Source organism: Stegostoma tigrinum, chromosome 16 (assembly GCF_030684315.1).
Source record: "Stegostoma tigrinum isolate sSteTig4 chromosome 16, sSteTig4.hap1, whole genome shotgun sequence".
NCBI classification, from domain to species: Eukaryota; Metazoa; Chordata; class Chondrichthyes; order Orectolobiformes; family Stegostomatidae; genus Stegostoma; species Stegostoma tigrinum.
In genome coordinates, this window is record NC_081369.1 from 22587257 (window position 1) to 22613757 (window position 26501).

Here is a 26501-nt window from a genome sequence, read left to right on the forward strand (position 1 = left end):
TTCCTGTCCCTGCACGTTCTACTTGAACAAGCAAAAAATCAATTATAAAATTCCCCACCTGAAAATCCGAACATCAATCAGTTTCTTCTCAGAGGCAAGTTTCTAACCTAACGAAATATGCACTAATGATGTCAAATATTCTGACCATTAACATGGCCAATGATAATCCCAAATGTTACTATTTACTCATTCACATGCTGGCACACATAGCATGTGTTATCCATTTGTAGTTGCCCCTGAAATGATTGTGATAAGGTGCCTCCTTGAACTTCACTTAGTGCCAATTGCCTGACTTTCCCTACACCTCAGTGGCCTGGCCATGCTGATCTATGGCGTAACTTGTGCCAGAATCGCAGAGAAATTCGACTAGACCTCTCTCAATGTCAGGAATAACTCGTTGCTTCTTTTTTGCATTTGGCAGGTAGCAAGGTGAATTTCTTGTTAGGCATCAGCAAATTGCCAATTTAGGAATGGTATAGCTTTTTAGACATCTTATCAGTTAAAATAGTTGCTGGAAAGACTCAGCAGTTCTGGCAGTGTCTGTGAAGGAAAATATCAGAGTTAACGTTTCAGGTCCTGTTACCCTTCCTCAGAACGGATAATAGCTGGGAAAACATTAGTTTATATGGAGAAAATAGGGAGGGGGATGGGGGTAGGGAGGTAAATGATAGGATAGAGCCCGAAGAGAGAGAAGAGCAGTTGAGTAAACAAAGAAGTTAATAACAATCTGGCTAGGAAGGTGAATAGCTATTAATGGGCACTGTTAGTGACTAACAATAGGTAGTGTGTAATGGCAGGTTATGTGATAAAAGGCCAGGCATGTGGTGTAGGGGTTTACGTCCTAAAATTATTGAAGTCAATATTGAGTCCTGAGGGCTGCAGGGTCCCCCAGCGGAAAGTGAGGTGTTGTTTTTCCAGCTTGTGTTGAGTTTCACTGGAACACTGCAGCAAACCAGAGACTGAGATGTTGGCCAGAGAAGAGGGTGGTGTCTTAAAGTGGCAGACAACTGGAAGCTCAGGGTCTTTTTTGTGAGAAGAATGTAGATGTTCTGCAAAGCAGTCACCCAGTCTATGCTTTGTTTCCCCAATGTAGAGGAGACCGCTTCCTGTAAAGACTCCATCCCATTCTTTCAGTTCCTCCGTGTCCGTCACATATATTCAAGTGAGGCCAACTTCAACAAGGAAGCCTCCAAAATACCCACCTTTTTCCTCAACTGAGGATTCCCCAGCACTGTTGTTGACAGGGCCTTCAACAGGGTCCGACGAATCTCCCACACTCCTGGCCTCACGCCTTCTCTTCCCTCCCGCAACAGCAATAGGGTTCCTCTTGTCCTTACCTACCATCTCACCAGCATACACATCCAGAAAATCATCAGATGCCATTTCCACCAACTCCAGAAAGATGCCACCACCTGACACACATTCCCGTCCCCTCTCTTGTCCATTTTCTGCGTGGAGTATTCCCTCAGGGATGCCCTGGTTCATTCTCCCTTCACCCCCAACACCCCCTCCCTCAACACCACCCCTCACCCCCCCATAGCCCTCTGGCACCTTGTAGCCAGAGAAGCTGCAACACCTGCCCATTTCCCTCCTCCTTCCCCAGTATCCAAAGACACAAACATAACTTCCAGGTGAAGCAACACTTCACCTGCACCTCCCACAATCTAGCCTTCTGCATTCGCTGCTTACAGTGTGGTGTCCTCTACACTGGGGAAACAAAGCATAGACTGGGTGACCGCTTTGCAGAATGTATATGTTCTATGCGCAAAAAAGACCCTGAGCTACCTGTTGCCTGCCACTTTAACACACCACCCTGTTCCCTGGCCAACGTCTTTGTCTCTGGCTTGATGCAGTGTTCCGGAGAAACTCAACACAAGTGAAGAACAACACCTCATTTATGCTTGGGGACTCTGCAGCCCTCTGGACTCAATATTGAGTTCAATAATTTTAGGGTCTAAACTCTGTCATGTCCTAGACCCCCCTATTCCACTCATCAGGCCTTGTTATCGCATAGTCTGCCATTACACACTACCTATTTTTAGCCACTAACAGTCCCATGAACTGCTATTCACCCTCCTAGCCAGATCATTATCAATTCCTTTGCCTATCCAACTGCGCTTCTCTCTCTTCAGGCTTTATCCTATTATTTACTCCCTAACCATCCCCGTCCTTATTTTGCACATATAAAATGAAGTTTTCCCAGCCACCATCAGTTCTGAGGAAGGGTCACTGGACCCAAAACGTTAACTCTAATTTTTTTTTTCATAGACGCTGCCAGACCTGCTGAGCCTTTCCAGCAACTTCTGTTTTTGTTCCTGATTTCCTCATCCACCATTCTTTTGGTTTTTATTTGGCTTCAGCTCTCCACTCATATCAAAGGATCTCCGTGTTAGATACCAGGCACCAACATTGCATGACCATTCTTTTGGCAGAGGTAGAATATAGCCCACATTGATCAACATTGACATTAACAATGTGCCAGCTGCTGAGAATCTTCATGGCACATCTCCAATTCACTCACAGGATGCTTCTGCACTAGATGCTATACCTCAGGCTGCAATGATAATTATCATTGCAATGCTGCAGTGAGGACACTTTGTACTCAGGCACACATAACCAGCTCATGGGCAGGATGAAGCTGTATCTCCAGGCTCTTTGCTCACTGTCATTGTGCATACTCACTCTGAGCCAACCTGAATGCTCACAGCATCCTGCCTTAGATTGCCTTTTCCACCAGGCATCTCAGCCATGGAAACCAGGCTCATTGTACTACCCTATTGCTGTGCTGTTTAGTGCAGACATAAATCCAGGAAACTTGTTCTAGTTGGCAACAAGCATCAGTCAAATCGAGCAGGAACATCTTTGGTCAGGGGACACAGTAATTCCAAGGCAGCCTCCGCTACCATTCCAGGAGCTTGGGCACAGTCAGTCAGCCACTCGGGGCAGTCAAAGTCAGGATGCTCGTTACATAAGGGATGAGGAGCTGAATGTCAGGCAGCCCACCACCCAGCCTGAATCTTTCTGCCCTACTGCAAGCTGTCTTCTCCCTGGAATGAGAGCATGATAGATAAAGGTAGGTGGCACCGCTGTTAATTTTGGTGCAGGTGGGGAATTGTCCCAGGTGAGTGGGTAGGCAATTGCAGAGGGCATGCAGGTGTCAGAGTTTTGGTGGGTGAGGCTGGGTGAAGGAAGATGTTGCAGGCAAGATTGAGAGTGGTAGAGAATGAACCTTGGTGGGGGTTGGGTACGGTTGCAGAGAGAATGTCTGAGTATGAGGTATCAGAAAGAAGGTCGTGGAACTTTACAGCAGTGGAGTGGAGAATTATTGATTTATTCCTGACAATGCTGGACATTTCTCTAGACAGTGAACTCCATGCTGACCTGGTTAGTAATATTGGGCCAAACTGACAAGGTCCGACTTCTTCTGCTGGTCATGAGGAAGATAAAGCATATCTCCGCAACACCCGTCCCCACATCCCCCCATTCCCCACCCTCACTGACGTTACCCCTTTCTGTCTAGCGAGATCTTCAAGTCCCTGCCTTCAAAGTGAGCAGACAAATGTCTTTGTCGTGTCTAGGGTAAATGTCAGGAAAGGTAAAAGGCAGCTCTAGACTGACAGTGTCTGTCTGGGTGCATGGCGGCCTTTTAAAGATGGTGCCACTACCAGGAATGCCGGTCAATTTGGGATGTCCCAGCAGTGGCAAGATTTTCCAGAAACAGTGAGAATGGGGCTGGAAGCGAACAAGAGGGATGCCATGGGGAGGATGTTGCTAGTTAATAAGAAGAGTTCGGTAAGATACGGCAAGAAAACTTACTCGGTCCCTGAGTGGAAGAAATAACCTCTTTATTCAAAATCCGCAGTAGCGCAGTTCAAGCTGGCGATGGAATCCAAAGTGCAGTTTTACCGTAGGCTCTTTATTCATAGTTCTTACATACATTAAAGTTCTAGCACTATGGTGTTACATAATTGTATCTACTGTACACAAAAGTTTGAGTGACATCTGTCCTGGGGGATTAGGAGATGGTTTAAGCATTTACTAAATGCTGGCCGTTACTCCTGATGGGATTAGAATGTCTGTCTGGCCTGCTTACATAATTAAGAGGTGTTGCCTTTTTACCTTATAAGTTAATAAATGTTAGTAAAAAATACTAGACCTTGATGATCTAAATAATTTAGAAGTTATACATGTACTTAATAGAAGTATAGAGGATAAACTGATTACCGCAGCTAGGTTGTGAGATTTTATTTACTATTACTGAAAGACTGCAGTTTTATGAATGAATGAAACACGGTATAGTAAACATATTGTGCTGGTCAGCAGTTTGTGAAAGAGTTATGAATGAATGAGAACGAGGTATTACTAAATATAGAGCGCTTGTGAGTGGGTCAGTAAACACACATATAATACAATATCTCACAGCCCATGAGGCAAACTCTTCATAAAACTCAATGAGGCTGGAACTCAGCCAAAAGAAAACATAAAATTCATCCAGTTGTATCTATTTTAAAAATCAACAAATACCCCTCTGGAATGCCTTGATCGAACTTGCCTCCCCAGCCTTTCAGGCAGTGCATCCCAGACTCTAACTACTTGCTCTGTGATAAAGGACTTTTCCAGTCTCGCATTTGGTTCTTTTGAAAAACACGATGAAATTGTACCCTCTGGCTCTCAACACATTACGTGGGGTAACAGTTTCTCTCCATCCTTTTTGTCCAAACTTCTCATGATTTTGAAAACTTCCACAAAATCTGCTCTTAGCCTTTTCATGTCCAAGAAAACAGTCTTGAATTCAAATTGGTGAATGACTTCCTTCTGTACGATAACAATTCTAATATCTTTCCTCATAAATCAAGCATCTCTCTAATGCATAACCACCCATCCTATTATGTGGTACCCAAAATAGAGCACAGTATTCCAACTGAGGTGTAAGCAATGTCTTATATCAGTTAACCTCCCAGCGTTTGTACTCTATGCTCCTATTAGATTAGATTCCCTACAGCGTGGAAGCAGGCCCTTCAGCCCAGCAAGTCCACACCGCCCCTTGCAGCATCCCACCCAGACCCATCCCCTTATAATCCACACACACCACTGAACACTATGGGCAATTTAGCGTGGCCAATCCACCTAGCCTGCACATCTTTGGAATGTGGGAGGAAACTAGAGTACCTGGAGGAAACCCATGCAGACACGGGGAGAATGTACAAATTCCACACAGGCAGATACCGAAGGCTGGAATCGAACCCGGGTCCCTGATGCTGTGAGGCTGCAGAGCTAACCACTGAGCCACCGTGCTGCCCTATTAACAAAGTCCTTAGAAAGTTTGGGAAGTGCTGTTCTGGTAGTAAGTTTTACTTGTCTGACCATAGTGAAAAACTGGGCTCCTGACATAGATTAGAAAATTTGGGCTTTTGTGGCCTGGCTGAAGTGATAAATAATAGTCACCTCAGACTTTTGATGTTTAATTCCATTTCATTCTAAGTTAAATTAGCCATACAAGGCAAAGAAATTATCCAGCATCACCTTTCTCCAGCCAAAATTGAATAATCAAATCTATCAATATAAACATCAAGGTCTCAATCAGATATTAAACAAGCCTATTGACAACACTGCAACACGCAAAATGTGGTCTGAAAGTTTAAGTTTAAGAACTCGGACAAAAGGATGGAAGATCAACTATTTTGAGGTTCTGCACACCCTGAAGTACAGAAGGGACTTATTGGAAAGGACCATTATCACAAGATGTAGACACTGCCAAAACACACAAAGCCACAAGCAGACAGATGAAGATACCGTCTACTGAAATGGAAAGCCTTCAATTAAGTGTAGAGAAAGGCAGCACATTTGATACAGTGAAATAGCAACAGTAAAAAATGTACACCCAACAGAAAGAAAGATGTTGTGGGAGTTGTGGACAACTACGCGAATTCACAATTAGAAAGAAAAGTCTTGCAAATGGGCCATTCTGAAGAGTTTGGGAAATGCCAATCATTGGGTAAAGATGTGCAAAACAAAGAAAGAAAGTAGTTGACAAGCAACCAAAGTAAGATCAACAGATGAATGGGCAGGAAGAGAAACTAAAATATTCCTGCACTGGAAGATGGCAGTGATTGTGAACATGTTAGATACTGGAATCAAACAACTGCAACAGAACCCAGGTTAGGGGGTGGGGGGGTGGTGAAATTCACACAACAATTCAGATCAGGAAGGTGGCGAGAAATTAGCCAAAACGATAAATCTAAAGGTGAAGATTGATCAGCGTAACATCACCCTACTCAGACTGTGCCAAATCTTTCCTGAAAATTTGGAAGAGAATGGAAATCTAAGGAAAGGTGTTCTGAAATGAAGCATAGTCATGTTAACAGTATGCAGGGAAATTAAGGTTCATCAACTAGGTACTACCCAAGTCAGAGGAGGATGTATAGAAAAAGATCTTAATTGTATATTCTGCATATGGGGAGGGAACAGGAGAATGGAGTTGGGAAATATATCAGGAATGATTGAATGGCAGACCCTAAATAGTCTAGTTCTGTTTCTATATCTTATGGTCTACCTTACTGAATTTGATAGTTCTGCTCTCCTTGGAATTGCACAGTAGTGAAGAGTTGTAGATTATCCCAGGAAACCATGGGGTGAAAGAGGCAACACTGAGGTTTGAGACAGAACATGTAGTGAAAAGCACCTTCTGAAAAGATGCAAAGAAAATTTGGTGCAAATGTGCCCATAGTTTATGCAACTGAGTTTACTTTTCTCTATTCCAATGTGGCTTTCTTGTGTGTTCTGGAGAAATTGTTCCTGCATTGTTTTAGGTGGGATTATCCTGGATCACATTGGAAGTATGGTTTAGAAGGGGTGGACGCTAGTAAGTTGTTTCCGTTAGGCGGGGAGACTAGGACCCGTGGGCACAGCCTTAAATTAGAGGGGGTAAATTTAAAACTAAAATGAGACGACATTTCTTCAGCCAGAGAGTGGTGGGCTTGTGGAATTCATTGCCACGGAGTGCAGTGGAGGCTGGGACGTTGGATGCCTTCAAGGCAGAGATCGGCAAATTTTTGATCTCAGAAGGAATCAAGGGCTACGGGGAGAGTGCAGGGAAGTGGAGTTGAAATGCTCATCAGCCAAGATTTAAATGGCGGAGTGGACCTGATGGGTCGAATGGCCTTACTTCCACTCCTATGCCTTATGGTCTTATGATCTAAACCATCATCCAATAACATATCATCTCTGATTGACTACTATATTGCTGGTTGCATTTGTTGTATTCTATTAGGAATCCCGAGATTACTTGTTGAAAAAGCATTTGTAACTCTTTGTCTTTGCTGGCCTCAATCCTGTTTTGACTCAGTTTGGTGATGTTAAATTCACTCAGTGATACATCCTGCAAGTGGCCAAGAGGAGGCAAACAGCAAGCTGCTGAAGCACAGGAATGAGAAGGTAAACACTTAACAAGATATTCCAAATATCTATCACAAGCTGGACAAGTACAAGATCTAGTCATGAAGCCCAGCTAATGTCATGGATGAAACTGAAACAAATGAGAAGAAACAGGATCTATACTTCATCTACACCAGAGCTGGTAAAACCAAGAAGTGCATCAATGATCACTATCCAGGAGGCAACATCAGTAACTGTAAGCTTAATACCCATAACACCAGACATTACATCGCCTATGGAGTGTGCCAACTCAACACCAAGAACAACAAATGTCAAATCCAACAGATAGAGGACAGCATCTTACCACCTCTGTGATACTGTTGATAATATTTTTGGAAAAAATACACACTGTAAAGAGAGTGCAGTTTATTTATAAAATTCCGTTGATAATCTTCTTTCCTTTAGAAAACTTAATGACTGTAATAATTACACAAAATTTTAAAGGAAGTGAGAGATTATAGATGTTATTAATCAACTTGATGAGAGATGTTACAACAAACTCTGGATCAGTTAGGATTGAACCTAGGCTTTTTCGTACAGAGGTACAAACCCTACCATGACACAACGAGAGCCCATTAGGAGGGTATGTGCCATTTTGTTCCACTTAATGGCCTAGGAACTAATTCGCTCTGGACCAATTTGTATGTCTAAGTGTTCAATGATGACACATTCATGCTTAGTCACAAAGAGTCATGTGACATTTAACAGATAACAGCACTATCCTGACTCAGTTCTGTTGTACAAGATATCATGGCAAGTATCAAAGATAAACCCTCTGGACTTTCCAAGCTTAAAGTGTATTCCAAATATTTCATGTATGTGGGAACGAAAAGTCAATCAGAACTCATGGCAAGTACTTTATTTATATTTCTTTTAATTTGCCTGAGAAGAATTGGAGGACAGATTGAAATGAAAAATGCAAATAACTTTGGTGAGACAGAAATGGTTCCAATATGGGTATTGGGAGGATTTAGGGGTTTGCAGATTTATAGTACATTTGTTCCTTTGTACAGGAATGTCACTGTTTCACGTTGTTTCATCCGTATAACATTTTCTCTTATCTGAGTAACTTTGATTTTAGTTTCTACTAAGATGCAACAGTGAAGCATGTAGTCTCAGAATCAAATGTTTTTCATGGAAATTATTCTTCTGCAGCATGGAGCTGCATGATCAATGGTGAGAAAGTTTAGAACATATTGTGTGAATGAAACTAGCAGCTTCCTAATGTTGAGTAAAAAAGTTCTGGTTGTCACCTTTGGGATTAAACAGTGAGTTCTGAATCTCACTGATGATCAGTGAACACCTTATTTCCATGCGTTTGCATCTCATTATTCATATGCGGCTCACCATTCTCCTCACCTTCACTGAGACACTGGGTGCTGTCATTTGCTGACATGGAAGTCAGAGTAATTACCCGATACCGCTTACGTCCAGCTCTACCTTAACCACCATTTCTCTACATCTTTCTTTCCCTTTCAGCTTTCATTCATGTAACTGGGCATCACCAGACTCCCAGCCTCACTACATCATCGTGGCTGCTCTCCAAACATTTCACACTTCGCTTCATCCCTCCTGGGCTTCACTTTGGAGCTCCTCTTCAATCAACTCCAGCACCTTCTCCTCCTGTGGGGTGAGCAGCCTCGTGTCCACCATTCTGCTACTGGCCTTGACCCTCCTGGGGGGAGTCATGAGGCATTTAATTTCTGCAATGAGACAAAAGGAGGATTGAATGTTAAGGAAGTGGTTGGGAGATGTGTTAGTTTGATGATGGGGGGGGGGAGAGAAGTGGCAAAGTCTGTCCCTAGTGAGTGAGTAGGAAGTGTTAGTAACTCTCAAGGATGAGGTGGGAAGAGCCATTGAATGGGCATGTTGCATTTAACAGTGAAGTTTTAGTCCATTAATCTTGGTGAGAGGTGGGTGTATTGGCTGATTTACTGAGTAGTATGCATGTATCATGGAGAGCACATGGCCATTGATATTTCTTTCTAAATATTGTGTACTTCTTTTAACTGAGGATGCCACACTGAATCAGGCAGGTATCTCTGTCAATGCTAGCCGTGCCTGATCACATGGTCTTCTTTTGCATTCTGGAGGGAACAGCACTTCTCTTCTTCGATCACTCTGTCCTCAAGCACCTTCAGCCCCTTGTTAGTAAAGCAAGGAGCTAAGCTGCCTTTTCAAGCTATGTCATTTAGCGGCCACAGTGTGAAAAGCAATTTCTGGTGTGTAGCCTCTGAAGTGTTGTAGAACCGACGTTTAAAGATGCCACCAATGCCATCAATATCACAAAAACCTGGCAGCAATGATAACTTTGACTCCTCCTGCCACATGATTTCATGGACCAGACATGAGATACTAATAAATGAGCTGGAAAGAAGATGATTTCATGAGAAAAGTCAACAAAGTAGATCCATAAAACACAACTGTCACAAGAGAAAAGAATTTGCCTAAAACTGGAAAAATTTAGCCCACTGTAGCCTGAAAATTTATGATGCAAATACTGAGAGTTCATCAGCGGAAGTTATTTATTTTTCTCTAAGGAAGGACATTAATGAAGGGTTAGGCAGGAAATGTGTGTCAAATGCTTTAAACATTCAAGTTACCACTTGCTAAATGTTGACTTTTAGAGTTAAAATGTATTCAGGACAAACTGCAAACATACATAATTTAGATCCATGTGATACTTTTGGTTGAATGGAAGATCTCTGTTCTTTTAACTGTTCTACCACATAAAGAATTAAGTAAACCTCTCGGAGCATTCTTGAAGTCAACTTTATTCAGTTTGTTGGATTTATTTTTGTTTAGTTTGCTTATCACTTGTAAGTAGCTGTACTTCTAGAGTCCCATTTGCTTAGAAACCATCTTCAAGAAAGAGGAAACTAACTTTTGGAAGTTTTTGCTTAATCTACATCAGGCATGAATTCACAACTTGAACCTGTCCAAAAAATGGCATTGCATCAACAACATCACCTCAGTGTTTTCATGAGTGACAATGTCATGCCAATCTAGCAATACCTCACTGATCTTCTGAGGTTTGAATTTATTCTGTATTCCCTGAGCAATAATGAAAAAATATAACTTTTGCTGAGAGCAGCATCAGTCCTAATAGAGAAGTCAATCATGAAGAAATGAATCTTTATGTATTCTGGTAACAACTAGAGTTAGAAAAGAGAGATAAGTTAAGTGGCACCTTCCATCATATGCAGGTATGTGGGTGTACACCTCAGAGCAATATACTTAAGTGCTGAAATGAAGGTTACACAAACAGCAAGTCAGTTAATTTTTGACGTAAAAGGGAATGAATGAAAACATGTTTATACTAGTATGGGATTGAAATCATGTCATAGCCCACAACATTCACACAGTAACATTCAATGTAGGGATTAGTTAGTTCAGTTGGCTGGATGGTGATGGCATGGGAAGAGTGATGGCAACAAATGCAGGTTCAATTTCTGAAGTGGATGAAGTTACCATGACCTCAACCTCCCCCCGCCCCCTCAACTGAGGTGTAGTGACCTACAGGTTAAACTGACCACTTGACCTTTCCTTAGTGAGTGAGCAGTCTACGGTTCTCCGGGATTGTGTTTACTTTTGTGTTCAAATATCTACACTTTTAAAATGTATTCTTTCACAGTGTACGGGTGTGGCTGGCCAGGCCAGCATTTGTCACCCAGTGTTGATCTCTAATTGCTTCTGAGTAGCTAGCCACCTTCCTGAACTGAAGTTCATAGGCAGGTACATGTGGTGTAGATACACCACTGTGCTGACCCAGTGACAGTGAAAACACACAAATGTGGTTCCAAGACAGGGTAATATGGTACTTAAAGGGCAACTGAAAATGGTGATGTTCCAATGTCTCTGTTGCCATTGTCCACTTCTCAGTTGTAGAGATTGGAGCCTGGAAGATGCTGAAGATGGAGGTTTCATGAGGTGCTGCGGTGGTACATACTGCTGCCACAGTGGATCAGTGGGGGAGGGAGGGACCGAGTAGGTGAGTGAATGTGGTGCTGATCAAGCAGGCAAGTTGGTTCTCGAAGGTGTTGAGATTCTTAAGAGTTATTGAAGCCACACCCAATGAAGTACATGGAGAGCATTTCTTCAAATTGCTGGCTTGTGCCTTATAAAAAATGGTCTAGCTCTGGGGAGTTAGAAGGTGAGTTATTCATCACCGAATTTTCAACCTCCAATCTGCATTTGCAGCCACAGTATTTATAAGATTAGTTCAGTTTTGTTTCTTGTCAATGCTAATACTAAGGATTTTGATGAAGTGGGATTCAGTGACGATAATGCCATTGAATATTTAATCGTGTTACGTCTACATTCATATCTAATTTTTTGCCTCTGACTTATCTAAGTTTCAAAAATTATTTTAAACTAAACAGATTCCAATCTTAAAAAAAAAATTGTGTTGTATAATTCGTTATCAATTTATCTAGAAACATCTCAAAATAACCTGACATGAAATTGTATGAACTGTTGTTGGTGTAACTAAGCATAATAGCCGTAGTAATAAAATGTACAGTCAGTTAATTTCCAGCATTAGCATTTCCTTACTATTTATTTCTTTGTTTATGGGCATTGCTGGCTATTGTGTGTCCATCCTGAATTTTCTTTGAGAAGGACTAGTGACCTTGAAATCTAGTTATTATCATTTGAAACAATATAGTCTTGTGGTACACCAAAGATGCTGTCAGGTAGCTATTATTTTTGCGATGATGGAATGGTGATCCATTTCTAAGTCAAGGTGATACGCCACTTTGAAGAGAATTTTCAGGTGACAGTGTTCCTATTTGCAGGCTTCCCTTGTTTTTCCGGGTTGTCTTTGGATTTCAATGGTGCTTTCAAAGAAGCTTGGATGGTTTGGGAGAAATATATCATCCAGAATTACATGAGAGCTCCTTCCCTTCTTAAAATGAGGCCAAGAAATCTTTAAAACCTGCATAAGCATGTAAGCAGCACCTCAGATGGAGTTTACTTCTGATAGTTTAGACCACACTCAATACCTCCTTGGATTGGCAGCCAAAATTTTGTGTTTAAAGTTTTGAAGTCAGGTCAAACTGTGACTTTCTGATTCAGAGGCAATAATGTTCGAAAATGAGACAGATTGAAATAACTTGTATTTCACATATTAGACAAATAATAGACAGATAATGTGTGTATCCTAATAACCTCTACGTTGAGCTGAAGGCTACTCATTCAAAGTAATTGCAGGTACTGTTTTCTTTAAAGATTGTCAAAACCATTTATGGTTTTCTCCATTAAGAACTAGAACTTTAGATTATATTGACAATGTATGATTAAGCCTAACGCTTTTAAAGTTATTCATGGTTTTATAGTGTGTCATCAATTAGTTATAAACTCAAATCGATTCTATAGTGCCTAAGAGAACAATATAACAGAAATCCACCAAAGTAATCCCACAGGAATTGTTATTCCCAAGATTGAAATTTGTATGTGCCACGGCCTTTTCCCAATTGTGAAACAGGTGTAAAACAGGCCACTTTAACACAGGGACGGCCATCAACCATTCTAGGTGCCAACCCCACTGAGTTGGTCCTTTCCATAATCATTTGGCAGGAAGCCAAAATTAAGTGTTAGTTCCCTCAAATACAAATAGGAGCTTAACGTCTCTCAAGTACCCCCTTCGAGAAGTTAACTGGTATGTGAGAGGCAATTTGGCCCAAGCATCTTCAGCAATCCTGCAACAAAACATTGCTTCTTTTTCAAAAATAAAAGTGCATATTAAAAAAAAGCTTTTCTGTAGACCAAGAGATGCAAAACTTCTCTCGCAATTCTATAGGTGTCATGGTTTCGCAGCCATCCCAGCCGACTTTTCTAATTTATTCCTTCTGTAACTTGCCTACCTCCTTTATTTTTTGATTCCAATGTTAGCCAAGAATCTGTTGAACTCTGCCTTAAAAATAATTAAAGTTCCTGTCTTCGTTGCTGTCTGGATGTTGATGATTCCATAGATTAATGATCCCTGAAGAAACAATTTCTCTTCAACTTCTAAAATGCACAACCTTTTCTCTTTTAAACTGTGCTTCCAAGTTCTTGCCTCTTCGATAAAATTCTCACTAACCATTCTTGTCAAGTACTCACAGGGTTTTACATATTTGAATAAGACCACGTTTGACTGTTCCAAGCTCCAGTGGATACAGATCTACCCCGTCCAAACTTTATTTGTAAGTTAATTATTTTATCCCAGATATTAGTCAAGTGAACCTTCTCTGAACTGCTTCTAATGTGATAATATCTTTCATTAAGTAAGGAGACCGAAACTACACACAGATCTCCAAATGTGGCCTCACCAACACCAACAGTGTGAAATGTTCCTGCTACTATAAAAGCAAAATATTGTAGATGTTGGAAACCCTGAAATAAATTCAGAAAATATGAGAGAAACTCTGTAGATCTGGCAACTTCTGTGGAGAAAGAAGCTGAGTTCATTTTTGAATCCAATCCAGCTCTTCCTCAGAACTGGATTGGAAATGCAGTCATATTGGACTAGAAAAAAAATTCTAAAGGGTCTAAGCTCGAAACATCAGGTTTCTTGCTCTTCTGATGCTGCTTGACCTGCAGTGTTCATCCAGCTCTACACCTTGTTACCTTGATAATGATGTTTTTTTCAGATTCATGTGCCAGGACCCTAGATTCGACTATATCATGGGGTCCTGCAATTTCTTTCTATTTAATTGATGTACTGGTTTGTTATTTTTCCTGCCAAAGTGGATGAGTTTATATCTTCCCACATCACCCTTCAACTGGCTTTTTTTTTGTTTGCTCACTTAACTTACTTATATCATTATACAGACATTTTATGTCCTGTTCACAACTTACTTGTCTATGTATCTTTGACCTAAATTACCTGAGCGCCAAAGCAGTGGTATTAAGTTTGTTGAGGAGGTCCAAGAGGTAATTTCCAACAGTCCTCAGACCTCTCGATTCATGTGCCCGTTAGCAGCACAACATATAATACAGGCCCAAAAATGAGCCCAAACCAAAACTGACTATTTCATTCTAGTCCCAAATGGTTGTGAGTTTACAGCAGATAAACGCCATCATTGAATGAAGCATTCATGAATATCTCATTACTGTGATGTCAAGACAGCTTATGAGAAAGAAAATGGTGACGTGTAGTGACATTCTGTTTCTGTTTTAAGACTCTGTTACTGGATAAGTTCAAATTGAAAGCTATGGCCATCGTATTGAATGATGAATCCATTTATAATTCCCAACCCCCTGATTTATAGTGATAGTTGTCTTTGGTAACCCTGCAACTGAGTTTGAAGGACAAGATCATGTCATTCATAGTTACAGATGAAATCTTTGCTGTTTTATACCTAATGTTTACCTTTGTCAACAGATGATGACCAACAGACAATTTTTCAGTGCAAAAATGAGGGCATTTTTTATTAAACCCAAAAAAACTTCATTCATATTCTTGCTCAATGCTCAATTATCAGAATGATGCTGACTTTGATTCTACCAAATACAGAATTAAGAATTTCAACAACTGGAAAGCATATAATGAAGGATACAATAATTTTTTGAATTAAACATGGAGATATGGCACTAAATCAAGCACAAAACAAGACAGCTAAAGATAACTCAAGATTCCCTGGAATCATTTATCACAGTTGTTAGCAAGTGGATCTTGTTAAAAGCACATTTTTGTAATGTTAAGAATTGTAAATTTATTCGTTCTATCGAGAGCTTGCAGTTTTTAAGTTTTGTGCTTCTCTGTGAAATATGTCGAAAATGAGCTTTTTCTTTCAAACAGTTCCATCAAGAATGATTGACTTACAAGGTTGTAAATTAATTATTGCTGTGGGAGGCCATTCACAAATACATTGCTTATTCATCCAACACCACCTCCATTTCAGCATTCAATTGTCCTGAAATGATTTCAGGGTTTTCACCTCCACTGTTCCATCTAGAGGTCAGCTTGATATACCTGTTCCAGCCAATCAGAATATTGAAATTTCCTCATGTGGATTTCAGTCACTGTTGCCATAATGGAGCTCTTCAATGAGTTAAATGCATGACCTTTCCCTTATCTCATGAGAGCATCTTACCATTCTTTAAACATATAAATTTATTCCCTCTTCGAGATAAATGGCCATAATGAGGAACAACACATAATTTGCTGATTTAAGAACTGGAAAAGGCAATAAAAGTGCTCTGAAATATTACAAAATAGCCAATCTGTATTCATTATGTTCATACAAGGCCACTTAGGCTGTGAATCAGCATCCTTCAGACAAAAGAAGTGAATTATACATCTGCAGTGCAAAGGGAACAGATAAGAGCATCTTGTCAGGAAGAGCTACACAACTTCCTGTTCTGCTCCCAAATGTCAAAATTAATTACATTGAAACCATTTATGCATAACACTCATCCAAACAAAATTTTCTAAAGCTCACAGACTTAGATTTCTTTCTACCAGTCTTTATGCAGAGCCCTGCTAAGTTTTAAACCTGAATTGTATGTGGCAGTATAAAACTCAAAAGAAGCGCTTAGCTGTACCAATATGGTTTATAGTAACTGCCTCTTCTGTTATCAATAGGTAATATAAAGGTTATACTTTCAATAAAAATGAGCTCAATATTTACTTTAGTAATTTTTAATAGTCAGTACTAGTTTTCAAATGCCTCGAACTGTGCATTGTCTCCTCAAATTCACACATTAGTAATTTTCAAACATAACAACTGAAGAAGGGTCTGGGCCCGAAACATCAGCTTTCCTTCTCCTCTGATGCTGCTTGGCCTGCTGTGTTCACCTAGCTCCACACCTTGTTATCTCAGATTCTCCAGCATCTGCAGTTCCTACTGTCTCTGATAAACAACTATGATGCATGCAAAACCTTGTCACGGCTTTATAATCAGGCTCTGAGGATTGTACTGGTATTTCAGCTTTAGAAGTAGCATCTGCAGTAATTTGCTCATACAACTTTCAGTTTATTGACAGAATGGTGCAGGAATTGTCCATGATATATATAAAATTTAAAAGACTTATCTTTAGATATTCATCCTATCTGTGATATATGGATTTTTTATTTGAAGTTTGAGAGTATAAACAGCGTAGGATATTAACATGTCTCCTACTTCATCCTTTATTGTATGTTGTACAATTGTCAGGTGTGGCATTCTATGAAAATGGATAGGCAGCAGAATAATTGAATAAAAGCATGTGGCCATAATCCAAGCTCTATTTTTAAGTTTCACATTCTATCTTCTTTTGATACAATATCTTGACAAAATATATCTTAATTTGGAAAGCAGAGATGTGGCATAGGCTGAATGATAGTCTGCAGGACATTCTGAACTTGAGACAAAACTGGGACACTACAGTACCAACGTTGGCTACAGGGTACAACTGTAACATGTTATAAGGACACTGACAACATGACATGCTTATAAAGGCTTCATGAATGTTGACAGGAATATAGGTGAGCTAAAATTCAGGCCAGAATTGCACACAAATGTTTGTTTCTTTTTTTTACATGTGAAGGGTCTGAGAGAGGGATGAATATCACAGGAAGCTAAATTATAAACATGTTTCACACTAGATCTTCAAACCCTAACACTTTAGTTCAGTATTTCAAAAGTGATGCTTTTTATAAATTATTGTTTGTCAAGATATATCATTTCTCTACTGAATGCAATGTTCAGACAGACTCATTAAATTTTTAGCATGGTGGGGCCAACAGTGTGCCAAGTGAAATATACCAATTAACTAACTATATTTATTTCTTAAAAGTGAGAAGTGATTTTTTTCAAATGCGGCAAGCTTAACTCTATTTTATTTTTCAACCAGTCTAAATTATGAGCATGTTTGCATGTGAAGCTGGGCTGTCTTGGTTCCAGATTAAGACAGTTATATCCTGCATAGTTTTTATATCTACTCTCAGCATTGATAGGGCTGGGTAGCAGAAAGGGCGCACTAAAAACTTGCACAATGCAGTCTTTTCTGATATTGAATCTTCCTCGATGCCACAGCTCTCTTACCTTTGTTGGGTAATCCTTTCACAATTGATTTGCCAAAAGAAAAGAATCAGAGGGTTGGATTTAGACCCACCATCATGATACTGTCTAATTGGCTCGCTCCTTTGACACTCGAGAATCAAAAATGGCAAATTGAAGATTTCCCATAATTCACTGCCCCTCGCCGTCCTCTGTATTCGCTAATGATTCAAATCTATGGTGCCATTTTAAGGGATGATTTTTCCAAGCATCAGATGAACACTGCCCCAGTAACCTAACCGTCCAAAAGTATCAAAGAAGATTCAGACTCGAAACATTAACTCTGTTTCTCTCTCCACAGATGCTGCGAGACCTGCTGGGTCTCTCCAGTACTTTGTGTTTTTCAAAATCTTGTTCTCCCCACTTGAACCCCACAAGCATATCAAATCAAAATGCCAGATAATGGTCAACTGGGCCTTGATAGAAATATATGTTTGGCAAACGGTGGAAGATTTTTTGAGTGAAAGTGTAGAGTTATATTACTTACTATGCTGAAAAAAAATGGGATAGATAATGAGCTTGCAAAAGACAATGTGGTGAGGTGTCAAGTACAGAAAGGATGGTGAAGGTAGCTTAAGTTACAGGTTAATTTAGTTACAGATTTTAACAGTCCTTTAGGTTGCAAGAATGAATAAATGCAAGTCCAGCTGTTTATCTGGAGTTCTCAGTGAAGAGATTTTGCAGCATGTCAATGGTGTGCGTTTTGGTGTGTTGTTTGCTAACATGGCTTTTTTTACGTACTTGTGTATGTGTGTGTTACTTCCAGCAATGATGGCTTTTGCAGTTCATGTTGCTTTCTGTCTCGTGTGTTGTGCAAAGCAAGCTTCTGAAATATACTTTGTTTGTAAATTCTAAGTTTAGCCCATTGTCTTTCTTGAAAGGACACTCCACGAGTAAGCTTTTATCTCTGATATATAAAGTCGTGCATGTGTGAGTAAAACAAGGCAGGTGAATTTCTTGACGCATCACTGAGTTTCCGTGATTAAAATGGCAAATCCATGGCAGCTGGTTTTGCATCTTCTATGCCAGTTGTCTGGGATTGTCGCATGATAAAAGCAGCCATCAGAGATCAACATTGTTCTTTTTAAAATCATTTATAGTACATAGAAGTCTCAGGCATTAATGTCAAATGATGGGAGTTGAATATTGATCGTCCATTTCACTATGATTATAACACAGACCCAAACTTTTGTCCCCTAAAATGTGAAAGAACCTGGCTCAAAAACATGTGTAATCAGAACAAAAATGTCTATTTATAATTGTTGCTATTAGCACTGAACATGGTGAGAGATTGATTCCTGAGATCCACTTGCATAGGCACAAGGACTGTCTCATTGTGATGTGGTGATACTATCAAACACTTAAAGAAAGTAGGGGACAAATGAGCAGCAGCGTTGGCAGTTATGCAGAGGACCACAAAAATTCAAAATTACATTCTGAGTGAAAGAGTTTAGATAATTGTAACAACTCTGATAGTATCACTATCATTTGAAAAGCAATCTAAAGATATATTATGAGCATATGACAAAAGATTGGTGTTTACAGAAGCCAAATACACCATCAATTACCAACAACTTTAATCAAATTATTTTAAGAAAATTATATAATTATTCTTAATTTATGGTAATATAGAATCAACTTGAGTCAAATTGTTATCTATTATGAATACTGCCCCATTTATTGGTGATGCAGCTCAGTGCAACTGAACCCTTGGAAAGTGAATATATCAAGAGTACTTTGGGTTATGCCTGTAAAATTCTTTTGGACTGGTAGAGTTTATAGACCCTTATGCTTGAGCCTGTGCTTAGCTACCCAAAAATGGGGAAGTGAATGCTAAGATATGATTGGGTTCTTACCTGACAAAACAGTATTCATTGTTATTAAATTCATTCCAACTTATTACTTTGAATCTGCCTTGAGGTTCTTACCTCTCCTAATTTGAAATTCCCTGAAAGTACTGACTCATGTAGTATGCAAGTATTGTCCAACTTCAAAAATCTCTTGAGTGGTATTTCCTATTTGTGAATCTTGACAGCGAAAATCATCAGTTTCTGAAGAAGGGACACTGGACCCGAAATTTTGATTGTGCTTTCCCTCCAAAGATGCTGCCTGTCGAACTGAGATTTTCCAGTAATTTATGTTTTTCTTTTAGACTCATGAGGTAATTTGACTGCATAGTATTATAGCCAAATCCAATCCTCTCCTTGCTTGAAGTAGAGATGCTGTCCATCTGATTACCAAATAGAAATTGGACATAGGAACCTAAAGTGGGTTTTCTTTTTGTCTGTATCTCCCTTGTGATGGCATTTTTGGCATCCACACCACCTCACCGCTCGCAACGTCCTTTCTAAGCTCTGGTCACGTACAAGTGAAATGCTTTGAAATAAGAAATGAAAGCGTTGACAAACAGATCCTATTTAGTGCCCCGAGAATTAAGATGCTTGAATCAGACATATATTTAACAACCCCCTATTGTGTACTTGGAAATGAAGTGTGAATCTCAGCTATTTTTGCTTTTTCAATTTATATTTGTATTGACAGTACAGTGCTCATGAATTTTGAATTTAGCATCTGGATGTTCTATACAAAAATAAAATGTCCACTGCAACACTCTATCATTTGAAAGTCGTTGGAATTACTTTAAGCATTTGCCTTAAGCATGTTGTTTAAGTGACCTTTTGTGTATCCTGGATAAGCTGATACTTTGTGCATCTAAATAATACACTTGTGCTGCAGTTGGAGTGTATCTACTTTTGAGACAGTTAACCTAATATGGGGGGGGTTTAGAATGTCTGCTTTGAGTGCCTTTGTGAAATTGTATCCCAAATCTGCTTAAAATTCCACTGGTTAGGTTGCAATTCAAGTTTTCAATTTAAAAAAAAACTTGAATCATCACAAATGTATATCTTTCATGGATCAGTTTAATCATGTCATACACTGGAATTTTTTTTGTATTCAAAACTAATCTTTGATGTATTTTAAAAGTGGTAAACCCACCCACCTTAAGGCTACAAATGCATTTATTGCAAAAACATTTTTATTGAGTGTCCCAGACCTCCATCTGTGAGTAATCTGACGTAAAATCACTGAAACTGTCTTTTAAAAATCCCTATTGAGCCTTTAATAGTTTACATTGTTGAAGAACAATTGATATCTTCGGAAATTCATTTGATATAAGATGCATTAAAACATGTTTATTTAGTGCCTGTAGACCCTAAGAGGACGGGTGCTATGTGAAACGCTGTCACCCTGCACTTACATTCATTGGAATATCAAATTTGAAGTGTGGCCAGTTTTGTGGCCGGGACCTGATCCAGCAAATTTAATCTTAACCTGGTGTAAAAGTTTGCAGAAAACAGAAAACAAATACAGAGATAACAAGGTGTAGAGCTGGATGAACACAGCAGGCCAAGCAGCCTCATAGGAGAAGGAAGGCTGGCGTTTCGGGTCTAGAACACTTCTTCAGAAAGCAAATGCAGTTTGGAATGTAACTCGTAGTTAAAATTTCCACAATTTTTTGCACTATGACCAATTCGACTGAATTGCTTGAAATCACTGCAAAGTTTCTATCCTTTTTTCATAATTTCAATTGTGCCCTGGGGCCCCTGAGCCTTTTTGACTGGATTTTACTTTGTTTAGCGTCAAACACCAGTTGTCTAACAATAACCTGGCCTGAAAGATCATTCACCATCTCTGAAATTATATCATAATTTTAGCAGTAACAAAGTGGCACTGAACACAAGTTATATTAAAGTTGTGTTATTATCTCTCCCTTGCTCTGCAGCCTTCTGGCATGTGTATTTCTTTGACACTAATGCACAACATGACAATCTTCATTCATTTTGCTTCCAACGAGGTTGAAAAATCTAGTCTTTGGAGCTTGTTATTAGCCATTCAACACCACAATTTGCAATGCAAACCCAGAAGAAAATACAAAAACAAATGGCGTTAGTTTTTTTTACAAAAAGTTTTGTTAACAAATAGTTTTAAAAAATATCAATTTATTTAGATTGAATACAGAATGCATGTATGATCACACTGAAAGGAATAGTCTTGGCTACTAAGAGAGTAGACAATCTTTATTTTATCAGCCCCTAATGTTCCAAAGTATCACTGCGGAAAAATAAATCATTTAGTTATAAAATAATATCTAGAATGCCTAATGTATGTGTTCACTTCTAGGGCTAATTGAGCAAAAAACAACAGAATTTCAGAGTTTCTCTCTTTTCTTTTGAAGGTAGTCCTGATCAATTAGTCTTTGTAGGAATCAATTTTATCATCCACATATTTCATCCTCTTTCCAGACACCTCTTTTTAAAAATATTTGTCTGGTCTATTTTTGGCTGAGAGAAGGCGAGAAAAGAATTAAGGTCATTGGTAGTGAGTCAGAGGTGGGATGAGAATTTTTTTCTAATGCGGTGAGTTATGATGCTCAGCTCAACAATGCCTCTATTGCATTCATATTTTCAAATCACCCAATGATCTTGTCCCTCCCGATCACAGTAACCTTTTCCAGCCCTCCAAACTCTAAAATCTCCGTGCCCCTCCTACTCTGTCCATTCGCATATTTTAACAGTTCCACCATTTGCGAGAATGCTTTCAAATATCATGGTCCTCAGCTCTCTATTACTCCCTTCCTGCCTCTTTATCCATCTTCCTTTCCTGCTTTTCTTATTGAAACAGGTAGAATCAGGAGGACAATAGCTAGCCTCTCTACCAGATATATGTTTCATGTTGTGGGGAGAGATAAGAACCAAGAGACATGGTTTTAAAAAAATGAAGGCCTTCTTTTAGGATGAAGAGAATTTTCTGTTGTCTGAGGGTCATGAATTTGTGTTTTCATTTCCACAGAAAACTAACAGTTTATTTTAATTATTATACATTTAATTGAATTTATTCAAGGCCGAGTTAGTAAGAGTGCAGACAGGAACCTGGACCTGAGACTACAACTAGATCTGTCTTGAATGGCAAAGTAGACACCAGTCGGTTCACAATAAATTTGTAGAACACCTACACTCAGTTTGCAATAAACCTCCCCTACATTGGGGAAACCAAGTGGAGGCTTGGGGACTGCTTTGCAGAACATGTACGCTCGGTTCGCGATGAACAACTGCACCTCCCAGTCGCTAACCATTTTAACTTCCCCTCCCATTCCGCAGATGACATGTCCATCCGTGGCCTCCTGCAGTGCCAGAACGATGCCACCCAAAGGTTGCAGGAACAGCAACTCATATTCTGTTTGGGAACCCTGCAGCCCAATGATATCAAAGTGGACTTCACAAGCTCAAAATCTCCCTCCCCCCCACTGCATCCCAAAACCAGCCCAGCTTGTCCCCGCCTCCCTAGCCTGTTCTTCCTCCACCTATTCCCTCCTCCCACCTCAAACCGCACCCCCATCTCCTATCTACTAACCTCATCCCGCCCCCTTGACCTGCTCATCCTCCCCGGACTGACCTATCGCTTCCCTACCTCCCCACCTACACTCACCTCTACTGGCTCCATCCCCACCTCTTTAACTTGTCTGTCTCCTCTCCACCTATCTTTTCCTCTATCCATCTTCACTCCACCTCCCCATCTGTCCCTATTTATTTCAGAACCCTCTCCCCCTGCCCCTTTTCTGTTGAAGGGCCTAGGCCCGAAACGTCAGCTTTTGTGCTCCTAACCTGCTGCTTGGCCTGCTGCGTTCATCCAGCTCCACGCTTTATTATCTCACATTCTCCAGCATCTGCAGTTCCCATTATCTCTCTCCAATAGCTAAGTCCTGCTCTAATTCCCCACGTACATTTAAAACGCTTCTTAAAACAATCTTTTTTTTAAATAAGTTTTTGCTCAACTGCCCTAATGCCACATTTTGTGGCTTGTTGTCCAAATTTAGTATAGTGAAAGTTGTTATGTTGATGTGGCATGCTGAAGCTGAAAGTGTGGTGGAGGTAAATTCCACAGAAACCTTCAAAGGGGAATTCGATAAATATTTGGATAAATATTGGATAAAATGGATAAAATGTGGATAAAATGTGTGGATATGGAAGTAATTTTCAAAGGGCACAGACACAACGTGCCAAGAGCTTTCTTTTGGTATTTTAAGGCTTAATGATTTGAAAACCATGATCTGAATATTACGTGGCTCTGTTGGATGCATACACTCAGGGGAGGATGTACCCCTCACCATGGCTTACCCCCAGAATAGATAGTGGTTGGGGGCTGAATTCAGTAACCTGCCAACCACTTGTACATAAATAATTTATAGTTAGCTCAACATGTTTGAAGTTCAAATGACCCCAACATTAATCTACCCATGCCATAAAATATTCACTGTGGACAGGCAGATGGGAGTGGTATTGTGTTTATAAAAATAGTATTTAAAACAACGGGAAGAAGGTGCATACTATCTTTGGAGGTGTGTCCTCTTTGCCAATTGGGACACCTACTGAGAAGATAAATGGCCATTCCTTCCTTAGTGTCTATACTACAAAATGTACCCCTCATTCCCTCTTTGGGGGACCAAGATAACCTGTACCCCAAGCACCCTGATTTATCTCATTCCAGAATCAATTACACCTCCTTTGTGGGCTTGTCTGTATTCCAGCGCACCCACTTTGCAACTCTGGCACTTCCAGCACTGCAGGAAGAAGCGCCATAATCCATCAAATTAGCCTGCCTTCAAAACAATGTGGTTGCAGAACAAGCATCGTTCTAGGCCAAGACTGGGCGGAAACTTTTCATCCTGGGGCAGGCCATCCACCACCTATATCCCCGTAATTCTCTGTTCCAAATTTAATCTTTCCGAAGAGGAATTTTGAAGAAAGGTAAATATATACATGCACTCACCCTTGTGATGCCTTTTTTAACAGTAGTGAGGTTAGCCTGTGACTTTTTTGACGGCCTAGAGATTTGGCTTAGTTTACAGTTGGCAACTGTGGTGCAAATTGTGCCCAAAACTGACAATATGAGCGGTCTTTTTTTAAGGCTTGGTCCAAATGCATTTGTATGTTGCAACTTATAAATCTGACCATGAAGCAGCACTACAAATTGGATGCCATTTTGGAACATTTTGTTTTTTAGAAATGATTTTGAAATTATTGTTTAGTATATTGGAGTGTTAACTTTATGCAGCTTGACAAGTACAGCTGAAAATGGGTTTGTCACAAAGATAAACATTTTAGTAAGAGTGTAGTCAGCCGTTTGTCTGTAACCTGATTTAAAATGAAACACTGAGAATGATTTTGAAAGATTATACATATTCATTTATTCCTCGGTGGTTTAAATTAAATGTTTCTTTGTAAATTGGAAAACTATATCCCAACATGCCTATTACTATCTCTGTGCCTAAAAATGCTTAATTTTACAAGACTCCTTGAAGACCCCCCAATAAACATAATTAGTGACAACTCACGATTGTGATAAATTTAATTTGGCAATGTGCCCAGTCTTGTGGGCACAGTCAACTTTGTGTGTAATGTGACAGAAATTCAAGTCACATTAAACAAAATATGCACTTACAGTTTTACAATCTTTTGTGTTACTTTGGCTGATTTCAAATTAATGGTGCTTAAGAAACTAGGGCAACTAAGCAGAAACTTAAGATTGAAATATGCTTTGCCTCAGTTTTACCAGTTAAGCTAAGAAGGTAAAGAGTAACTTTGAAATGTTACAACATGTTATACAATGACTGGAATGTTAACTGCACCTAAGTTCCAAGGATCTTGTATTGCAAAATCCCATGTGGTCGTGCAAGATCCTTAAAGGCTTTGTAAAGAATTTTCCCAGGATACAACTGGATAGATTATATGATATTTAAATTTTAATGGCTTCCACAAAATTACTTCAAAATTCTATAACATGTTTATTTAAAGTTATGTCATTCGGAAGTATTTGCTGAACTCTGGATATATATCAACAACAATAATGTGTCAAAAATCAGTTAATTAATGTGCAATCATTTTGAAATGACACTTTATCCCTGATCCAGAGATGGAACAGTGTATTCTTTTCAGTTCTGACAGAAAGCAACAATGAAATATTAATGCAGGCTTGCTTCTTTGCTCTCACCACCGAGAGGTGTTTGGAGACACTGCATTGCTGCAGCCAACTCTGCTTTAATTAATCAGGTCACTTTCTCTTTCAGCCTACCTCAGATGTTCTTCATCTCCACAGTGAACAACATACCTGAACATTCAATCGAAAGCTGTCCAACTAATTTTTTCCACCAATCTATTGTTCCCTGTGAAGATCAACTCCTCTTGGCATTTGCTTTGAGCTCTTGGGTGTTACACCATCAGTCTATTGATGCTGTGTTTGCTACCACTTATGCTTCAGACCTGCAAAATAAAACAATGAAAGCTATTCATACTGGGCAGACTTAAGCAGGTTATTCAGTTTGGATACCAGTTAAAGCCACTGTGAGATAATTTATAAATCAGTTATTAGAGAGCCTGTATTTGCAAGCTGTTATGTGAATAATTTACATCATTTTGATTGCCTTGTTAGTGACAATCGAGAGACCCACTTGCGCTGCCTGATCTTTATTTTTCATATTGTACATAATATATCAGCAACTTTGTGTGATTTTCTGTTTTTAACAGACTCCTTTGTGTTTCTTCATTGTTTCAAAACAATACAGTGAATTTTTCACTGTAATAGTGACATCTTTAAACAACTTTTCGTCTCAGAAGAGAATTCCACCAATTTAAATATTTTAGCTTGTTAAATTGTCAACTTCAGAATTTAAATTTTTCAGCAAGTAGTTTCAGCATAAAACAATGGTACAAAATATTCATTGACTGAAAGGTGTTAAAGTAATTCAGTATAGAGGGCATAGGATCACAATAGAAACCATTTTCAATTGAAATGAATATAAGCTTTACCCTAATTTAGAGTCTGATAATTATACAGCAAGGTATTTGTTAGTTAACAATACCCATATTATGGATTAATAGATTGGGGACATCATGAAATCACAAATATACTTCTTTTATCAAAGATAATATAAAGTATTAGGCCATCTACGTGTTTATTTTCAAACACTGTTATATTTAGGAGATA

At 39.4% G+C, this 26501-nt stretch overlaps 1 protein-coding gene across 1 annotated transcript in view; it reads right to left on the reverse strand.

Annotated features, from left to right (window-relative positions):
* Positions 1-26501, reverse strand: part of irx5a (iroquois homeobox 5a) — a 312578-nt gene that overhangs the window by 16198 nt on the left and 269879 nt on the right. Inside the window, exon 7 of the mRNA XM_048546230.2 lies at positions 25626-25777. The gene's annotated coding sequence lies outside the window, so the exon portion shown is untranslated. The remainder of the gene's footprint in view (positions 1-25625; positions 25778-26501) is intronic.